The 9,625-nt window shown below is 48.4% G+C and overlaps 1 long non-coding RNA gene across 1 annotated transcript; it reads right to left on the bottom strand.

The window, feature by feature from the left end:
- Positions 1-302: 302 nt before the first annotated feature.
- On the bottom strand, positions 303-9,625 carry LOC143414250 (uncharacterized). Its single transcript, XR_013094751.1, has 4 exons — positions 9,478-9,625; positions 2,685-2,780; positions 1,786-1,881; positions 303-1,598 (listed from the first exon to the last, which is right to left on the bottom strand). It is a non-coding gene; the product is annotated as an uncharacterized LOC143414250 (long non-coding RNA).

Raw genomic sequence — 9,625 nt, 5'->3', positions numbered from 1 at the left:
CGGAGGCCGAATACCTGATGAAATATCAGCGTCAACCCGATGCGACGGGGAAATGTCTACCTGTCTGTGCATACCTGTAGACACCTGTCACTGGATTTATAAATTACCTGCAGATTCACGCGTGTGGAATTAGTGTGATAATCGTCACACATGCAGTCAGAACGTGTAGATTAAAGCCCTCGTCACAGTTTGCACATGTGGCCTCAAATATCACAGGAACTAAAACAGGAAGTGAGACGAGCTTCTGTGGCCGTGTGGGGCTCTTCATCCGGGCGCCCTGCTCTAACATCACCATCACTTCACCAATTTCACATTTTATTCACTGAGACCTGTAAACAGCGACAAAACCATAAACCAATCAGGAACGAGTTCACTCTTTGGTTTGAGGAACCATTTTTCAGACCACGCCCATCTTTTAGCCATGCCCTGCTCCTGGTTCTGGAGGGTCACTCAGTGGACGTGTCCAAATTCATGGGCTGCGTCCTCCTGAGGCCGCATTTGTGGACCGATTACGTCACAGCGACACGATGAAGGCTGTCCAAATTCGTAGACTCCTCTGAATGCAGCCGACAAATGCGTCCTCCTTTTCCACGAATTTGGGGTCGGGTGTGTCTTTCGTGGCCCACGATATCCCAGAATTCATAGCGCGGCCCAGCCAAACTCCAGTTTCCAACGATGGCAGCCGCCACTAAGTTTTAAAATTACTCTTATTAATCTTTCTGGGTCACAAAATAAACTTTGAACATATTTTCAGCTGTGTAAACTTCAAATATCTGCTCAGTTTATCAAGATATCGCATATTTGCAAAAGTGCTTCGACGTTTTCAGAGGCGTCTGCTACCCACCAGCTCGATAGCTAGCCGGGAGCTCGAGGGTCACCAATGCGGCCGAGAACGGCACAACTCCGGCACATCATTTTCAGATCACCGCGGAGTTTCACTACTCAGGTTAAACGGGATATATAATTCACTTAGACAACCTAAAATGTTGTTGTTGGGCTTTTTTCAGTGTTTTGTTTGTTCGTGAGTAAATCGGTTTGGCTGAGATCAAAGTTATTAGTTTAGATAAAATAAAACTTTATTAATCCATCGGGTGGTTTTCACACAGCTGAATAAACGTCAAACAGAAAACTGATTAAACAGACGTGTGAGACGGTCGAGAGTTTCCTCCAGTGTCCTGTTATATTTTAGATAGCAAGGAGCAGACGGCCGAGTTTATTAAACTCCACCGAGGCAGTGGTGACGCTAATCAGAAGGCTGGACCGTCCAATTTCCCCAACCTCGTACTTCCGGCCTACCCGATCTTCTGAGGACCCGGCCCATGTAGACCGCGAAGGCCGGGTCCTCAAGAGGATGCAGCCCATGAATTTGGACACGACATGTGGTTCTTTTCCTTCTACGGTGAAGTCGGGGGAGGAGCTTGTCCCCAGGGGATCGCCGCCCTGTTATTAAGAGTGGACGTTCACAGGAACGACCTGCAGGGTGAGGTGTTTCATCTACTTGGCTCTGTGGTTGCTTGGTTTGGAGGTGGAGGAGGAGGAAGAAGCGCTGAGGATGATGCTGACCCATAATCCTTTGGTTCCCACGAGACCCGGCAGTCCTGAGAGGAGAGAAGCGAGGGGGAGGGCCATTAAAGCATTTAAACAGGTTTTAGTGCAGACGCCTGCTCTGCTCCGCCCTCTGTGCTTCACACGTGAATACATTGAAAACTGGATTTCTACAACCTGTAGCTGTTTTCTGGCGTGGCGTTTGAGGATCAGTTTCAGGCGTGTTCACTGAAGGTTTACCTGGAGCTGTTTCCACGGTAACCCAAAGCGTGGGCAGTCTCTGCTTGTCCTGACAGCCGCGTGCGGGCTTGGTGGGTTCTGGACTCGGTGGTAGACCTGAGGAGAGCAGACAGACGGGTGAAAACCACGTTTCGTGCGACAGAACCGACCAGCTGTTCTGAGATTAGTTTGGTGTCGGTGGTCGAGTCCGTCATTTTTACCCACGGCTGTCATCGTCACCCCGTGACCCAGGCGAACAACGTGGACCCGCGCTCTGACTCATGTGGCGTCGAAGCGGCTGAGCATGCTCAGTGTGGATGTTTTCTCTCTGCTCACTGATCCAAACACACTGCTGCAGAGGAGCAAAGCGTCCGTCCTGCTGCCTCAGGCGAACGTTACCCTCGTTACCCTCGACTGTTTTTTAACCCGTGACACATGACTGAGTGAATGTTGATGCACACCTGCTCTTCTTCTGCTTTGCTCATTTCCTGACGTTAAACACAAAGTTTCTGATGATGAGCTCAGGTGGCTCTGAACACTTCATCACACCTGCAGCTCGAGAGAGGCAGCCAATCAGAAGAGCCGTTGTTGCTGCTGGTTTGTCGTTGTATAACAGGATGAACTGGTGCAGAAAACTGAATGAAGACAAATGTTTGTTTTACATGCAGGAGTTTGTCTAGTGGGGTCAAAGGTCAAAGATTCAGAACATGGTGCTCACTTTCCAGAAGATGTTTGTTTGCAGTTATCTTTATTCTGAGCACGACCAGGACGCATGCACGCCAACACACCTTTGTGCCACATCAGAGATTTACCATCACAATGACTCACAAGTTAAAAATACAGCTTATGGTGTGTTATGTGTGTGTGTGTGTGTGTGTGTGTGTGTGTGTGTGTGTGTGTGTGTGTGTGTGTGTTCATACTTCGGTAGAAGTGGTTTCGGGCGAGCACGCAGGCTGGAGAGTTGACACTGGTCATGGTGGTTCAGGGTGGGTTTGCTGACCTGCAGGATCCACAACCTGCAGACAGACAGATGGAGGTCAAAGGTCAGATCCAGTTTGAAAGGTGTAAATAATGTAACAGAGGCAGGAACAGAAACAGGATGAAGTCAGGAGGAAGTAGAAGAAATGAATAAAAGCAACGAACCAGAATAGAAAACTGATTTATTGGAGCACCCAGACTCCCTGAGCATCGTCTCTGAGATTCCTCCGGCCCGTTTCCATCGGCACCTCGACTTTAAAAGCAGTGACGGAGGCTGCCAGCCGGCTCCCAGCATTTAAACAGTGATCGATAAACTCTGAGGAGCTGAGCGGCTGCACACCGTGCCTGCAGGAAGTAGGAGCAGTGCTGACGTCCACGTGTTGGTTTAATGTAGCGTCTTAAGGGGAAGATGCAGGAGTTTGGGTCTGACTCATTACTCCTCACGAGAAAGAAGCTGTTTCCATGACGTCTGCTTATGTCGGTGATAAAACCTCATACCGAAATGAAGCTTATGAGCCTTTATCACCGCTTTGAAGCTTCTGTGCTGACATGAGACAATGTGCTCACAGTTCAAATGTTATGGAAAGTAATTCAACTTTTTTGGGTTTTTTATTATTGGTGTGTGTGTGTGTGTGTGTGTGTGTGTGTGTGTGTGTGTGTGTGTGTGTGTGTGTGTGTGTGTGTGTGGATTTAATATCCAGCACAGGCTTACAGGATGAATCTGCTCACATGCAGCCAGCTGCCCCGCAGAGGCCGACGCCACATAAACTGGAGGCAGGACTGTGAGAAAAACCAGTCAGAGGCGCATCAAACCAGTATTCAACCAAACATCTGTCACTGGTGTTTCCGTTCAGCAGCAACTGAGAGCCTGAAAGTGACATCATCCATACGTGGGAGAGAAACAGGAAGCTCACTGCGGGCCTCAGTTACTGAGTCAGCTGGAAAAATTCATAACTTCAGTTTTTCTGATGATCAGATACGTTCAGCGTTAATGTTCGACCTTTGTAAATGTTTGGTTTGCAAAGACCTCTGGGGTCAAAGGTGGCATCAGCGTAATGTCAGCGGCTTGAGGAGGAGGGCGGAGCATCCGAGCTCAGCCTCACACTTTGAGTCAGCTTAAAAGGCTTTTAGCACGAGCAGCTATTTCTGCTATAGGTGGACAGCAGAGAAGAGCCCCCCCCCCTCAGGAAACGCTGATGCCTGAGTCAGTGTGACCTTTCACCTGAGCATGGGCGTAGGAGCTTGGAGGGGGACGTCTTTGCCGTGTTTGTGTTCCTGTATTCGTGTGTACTCGGTGCTTCGACCTTGTTGAAATACATCTGCCTGGAAACCTTTGGAGGTCATTCAGTGTAATGTGATTACTTTGGCAGGTGTGTTTTCCTGATAAGCTGAGGTCAGAGTCGTAGACCGGAGGCCGGTGTGTTTGCGTCCTCGTGGTGTTCAGTGGCAAGTCGACCTGTTGGTTTTAGATAAGTTCCTTTTTTTGGTTACAGAAAATATTTGCTGTTGGAGGACTCTGGACTAGACGCTTATTTTTAAACCCGCCGGCTCCGGTTTGGCCCTCTGGGTCCTTTACAGTGAGCTCACATACAAACTTCCAGACACTTTATCTGCACAGATGATCTTAACCTGAAGCTGTGACGCTGCGTGGCTGCGGCCCACGCTAACATTTGTACACAAATCTCTGAAGTTTGTAGATTTTAAAATCAGAGCTGTTACTTTACATTCAGCTGTGTTTACTCTGCAGAGCGCTCAGCGATTCTATCAGCTCGACCAACATCAGCAAACACACAAACTGTGTGTGTGCAGCTGAAGGTCCAGCTGCTGTATCTGACTGAGAGGGAAAAGACGGAGAGCTCAGAGATGCAGACAGATCAGAAAGGGAAGCAAACGCAAAGCTTACATGTGACGTAGAATCACATGTTGCATCTGTGTATGACGCCTTTTGATAAATGTCCTGCAAAACAAACTAAGGTGCACAAACTTGTGTTATTCAAGTGTTGCATGATGACACTGGGCAGTGTCCTCCTGGACAAACAGGTCAGCTTTCATTAGTGTGGTGAATCCACAGGAAGCTCTGTGTGTGACTGATACACCGTGGAGCTCGTGCTTACAGTCAGGTCACAGCGAGTGTAGCAGGGATGAATTGATCATATGATGATGCTGAGATTCAGTCACTGAACTGCATCTTTATTAGGGATGGGTCCCGGTATCGTTCTGACATAAACGGTAGTAACCAGACCGAAAAGCAGCGCACATTTCGGTGCTTTTTTTTCCCCCCTGAGATGTCATACACTTTGGATTCTAGCCAATCATTTTACGTTTCTGAGGATAGTAGGCGGGTCCAGGTACGTCCGTTCTTTTAGAGCAGAGCTACAGATTAAAAATGTCCAAGGCGAAGCGGTCAAAGTCTGGCTGTACTTCACAGCAAAAGATGCAAACTCAGCAGCAACAAGTGCTTTAAGCTGATACTGTGATACTGTCAAAGGAGGTAACACCTCAAATCCGATGAAACACCTGGCGACACATAGCGTTTTGTTAAAAGCCAAGAAATGAACCGTATTTGATAGCTTGCTGCGAGACCTCACACCGAGCACATCTACTGCGGGTGGGTTGCCTGTTATGCAACATCCCCCAAAAACACGAAGAGGAGAGTCCTGGCCCCTAGCCCTGCCAGTGTAGCAGAAATGATGAGGATGATGATGCAGCAGCAGCCGTTCTTCTCTGCGTGAGTAGCTTCATGTTGTTCGTGTGTAATTTACGTTGAGTAGGCTAACCACGTTATTACATTAATGCATGTAAGGTGAACTAGCAAACATCATCATAGCTACATGCGGCTGTCCTCTTGTTTGATGGCAGATACTCCCTTCACCCTGGCCAAAAAGGCTAAAATGACCAAAGAAAAAGTGGAAAACAGCTGAACATGAGAGGTTTAGGACAAAGTTTGTGTTTTTTCCATTGATTAAGCTTCCAGCCAAGAGTGATACCATATATGCCCCATAGCTGCAGAAAAGGCTAACATTGATATCTTTTTACAAAAAAAACAGCTGAACATGAGAGGTTTTTGGACAAAGTTTGTGTTCTCCATTCTTTAAGCACTGGTTCGAGCACCGTTTAAGGACCGGCACCGTTTCAAAAGTACTGGTTTGGTACTGGTATCGGATAAAAGCTAAACGATACCCATCCCTAATCTTTATACCAGCTGCATGCAGTCCAGTCTAAAGACGGTGTAAACTGTGAGTGTAGGAAATCAGCTGTGATCGCTGTGAAAAGTCTGCTGTGATTCTTTCCCCACGCTGATCTTAGCATCCCCCCTCCTGTTGAACCCACTGTGGCTGTTCTCGTTGTTTCGGTGTGGAGGGTCACCCTCCAGAACAGAAGGCTCTGCCTCCTTTTGTTTCCAGCGTAGTTGGCCCGTCAGCAGGCCCGGGTCACAAGACCTCAGGGACCTGCCGGGACATGTGGGAGCTGAAGCCTCTGATACAACCTGGTGCTGTCCAGTAAAGCCTCTTTACTGCACTGTGAAACAAAGCAGAAGCCGTGCAGCTGCGTGAAGATTAGAGTCACACGTGGGGATTTTGTCAGAAACAGCACTTTGAACAACGTGCAGCAGCTCAGGGAAGGTTTGCGCAGCAGAAACAACCAAACGTGGGAGTAATCATTTCCCGTTCAGGACGTGACAGAGTGCAGCTTAGTTTGGCAATATCTGTCCGATGATACAAACAGGAGCAAACATGGTCATCCAGACTGAAACAAGGTCAAAGGTTATGTAACGTTGCTAACCCTGGATTCTTCCAGGTGTCTCCTTTATCCTGGACGCGCCTCTTTCTGGAGCTCAGGGCATTTTTTTCAGTTTTCCTAAATAACAGATTCCAGCTGAGAGCACTCTTTAGAGTTATCACTTACATTCAACACAACATTCGTTTGTCGTGCACTAATAGTGTTTTATTATCATGTAGAGCACAGCCGTCCTTCAAGGAGCAGCTTTTACTTTTGACTGAGTCATTTTTCACTTTCAGTATTTATGACACAAGTATCTGTACTTCCACTGAAGGGAGGACGGGCTGCCCTCTGCACAAGTAGGGGAAAGTGTGTGTGTGTGTGTGTGTGTTTACACACTGAAGCTGTAAATGAAAACTGAGGCAGGGAAGAGGAAAGGTGAATAGTGACAGAAGGAAACAAGGAAGCAAAGAACAGTGGTAAGGAAAGGAAGTGAGGATCCATGGAAAAGCTTAGGAAATAGGAAAATGGAGGGAAAAAAGGAAGCAGAGCCTCTGATGTGGGTGCGGGGCGGAGGGAAAGGTCAGCAGCCGTTTTTATCCGACAGATGCAGCGTGTCATTTCAGCTCTGTGCTGACCTACAAGTGTGTGTGTGTGTGTGTGTGTGTGTGTGTGTGTGTGCGTGTGTGTGTGTCTGTGTGTGTCTGTGTGTGTGTGCGTCTGTGTGTGTGTGTGTGTGTCTGTGTGTGTCTGTGTGTGTGTGTGTCTGTGTGTGTGCGTGTGTGTCTGTGTGTGTGTCTGTGTGTGTGCGTCTGTGTGTGTGTGTGTGTGTGTGCGTCTGTGTGTGTGTCTGTGTGCGTGTGTGTCTGTGTGTGTCTGTGTGTGTGTGTGTGTGTGTGTGTGTGTGTGTGTGTCTGTGTGTGTGTGTGTGTGTGTCTGTGTGTGTGTGTGCGTCTGTGTGTGTGTGTCTGTGTGTGTGTGCGTCTGTGTGTGTGTGCGTCTGTGTGTGTGTCTGTGTGTGTCTGTGTGTGTGTGTGTGTCTGTGTGTGTGCGTGTGTGTGTGTGCGTGCGTGTGTGTGTGTGCGTCTGTGTGTGCGTGTGCGTCTGTGTGTGTGTGTGTGTGCGTGTGTGTGTGTGTGTGTGTGTGTCTGTGTGTGTGTGTGTGTGTGTGCGCGAGAGAAGCTGAGGTGGTGACAGGAGGACACTGAGCATGCTCTGAAGCCTGAGCTCTTGGTCCTACCTGATAGAAGCAAGAGAAGGTCAATACTCGAGTATTTTACTCGAGTATTCTGTCAGTGAAGCTTTACATACTGAAGCTGAGTGTTTGGAGGCTTGCAGGGAGCAGTGCACACAGACGGATCTCATTACTGGGAACTCTGGTCTGTGTAACATGAAGACCAGCAGGAGCAGAGGTGAGTGCTGGCTCCAGTCATTCAGGCTCCGCCGGCTCCCTCGGAGCGTTCAGCGTAATCTGGATGATTTTAATGAGCTTTCTGCTCCTTGGCTTCTGAACGTGGACACGTTCTTCATCCTCCTCGAGGCGGCAGCGATTCTCACGTTTTCCCTCCTCGGTCTCCACCAGCTGACTGCAGGTTATCCACATGAAAACCAGCTGTTGTTAACAGGACTTCCTGCTGAATCAGGAAACGGCTCCGTTAATTCTGACCGACGACACGGCGGCGAGGAGATCTGCCCCGTCAGAGAGGCCCGAGTAATAAGGCCTCGGGATGCAGATTACAGCGGTGAGCCGTAAATCCCTCAGAGGTCGCGTGCCTCGTAAACACAGCCCTCATACTTCACAGCACCAGTTTGCTGACCGGGTCGGGGTGACGCACAGGTGAACCGTCCGTGTCACCGCTGCGTGTTTAAAGCCGAACAGCTTCATACACAGAACTGGGAAACTGCACAGCAGGATAACGACTGCCTCGCTTTCTGCAGCCGATCTGCCTGCTGATGATTCATGACTTCCTGATTAATACCAAACGCAGCGGTGTGGGAGAGGAACAAACGGTGTGTGGGTTAAAAAAACAGGAGACGGGGATGCAAAAGTGTCACATTAAGGACTGAATTATTAATGTTTCTATTAGTAATGAAACTAAAGACGAGCTGCTGTCACCATTTAAAGCAAAAAGGAAAGTTTGAAGCCTAATCTTGAAAGTAAAGATAGTGTCTGTCTCCTGAATCCAAACTGGAAGCTGGTTCCACAGAAGAGGGGCCTGAAAACTGAAGGCTCTGCCTCCCATTCTACTTTTAAATACTCTAGGAACAACAAGTAGGCCTGCAGTGTGAGAGCGAAGTGCTCTAATAGGGTGATATGGTACTACAAGGTCATTGAGATAAGATGGGGCCTGATTATTTTGTGTGGGAGGATTATTATCCTCTGACAGGTGGGTGATTCTGATCTTGGTCACATGGTTTTTATGTTTTTATGTTTGGCTCAGCTGATGAAAACAAAATGAGCTGAAGTGGTGAAACAGAAGGGAGGGGCTGAGTGCTTTGGAGCCCAGAGATCTGCAGCTCAAAGGTTAAATGACGACCGTCCTCTAACCTCTGAGCTGCAGATTTTCTCCTTCAAATCTCAGCGTGCTCGCTCGCTGCGTGAACGCACAGTTTATCGTGCCAACAAAGCAGCCGTGTCACCAAAGACACGCTTCAAACCTGAGAGATCAGGACTCGAGTTTATCTCTAGGCTTTTAAATATGGAGAGTTCATATTTTTATCAGGTTTAAAGTGCAGTGGGCTGATTCCAGTCTGCAGAGCTGGCTTCTCTCAGTTTGACAGACACACTCAGGCCAAGTTTCCAGGAGAGAAAAGCTAAATGTGACCTTCTCGCCTCTCTTAACGTCAGTTTCCTCGTCTTGCGTAATCTTTGCAATAACAGTGTCTTTGTTTTGTATCCTGGCAGTCTGCTCTGTGTCAGTAACACGACGCTGGACCGCGACGCTGACTCACAGGATGAACACGATGTTATTTTGGAAAGTGAGCATTATCACAGACAACTGAGGGAAGTCTTACCGTCACTTAGTTTGCTTATACCGAGGCTCCTCACATCACACGGATAAATCCGGGACCGTGAGCTCTGGCATGGTGGTGGAGGATGGAGGTGACGGCGTTGCTGTGTGTCGCCCTCGGCGGGCTCTCTGCGCTCACACTCAAACACGGT

The sequence above is a fragment of the Maylandia zebra genome, linkage group LG20 (genome assembly GCF_041146795.1).
Source record: "Maylandia zebra isolate NMK-2024a linkage group LG20, Mzebra_GT3a, whole genome shotgun sequence".
NCBI classification, from domain to species: Eukaryota; Metazoa; Chordata; class Actinopteri; order Cichliformes; family Cichlidae; genus Maylandia; species Maylandia zebra.
This window is presented reverse-complemented; position numbering and strand designations above follow the sequence as displayed.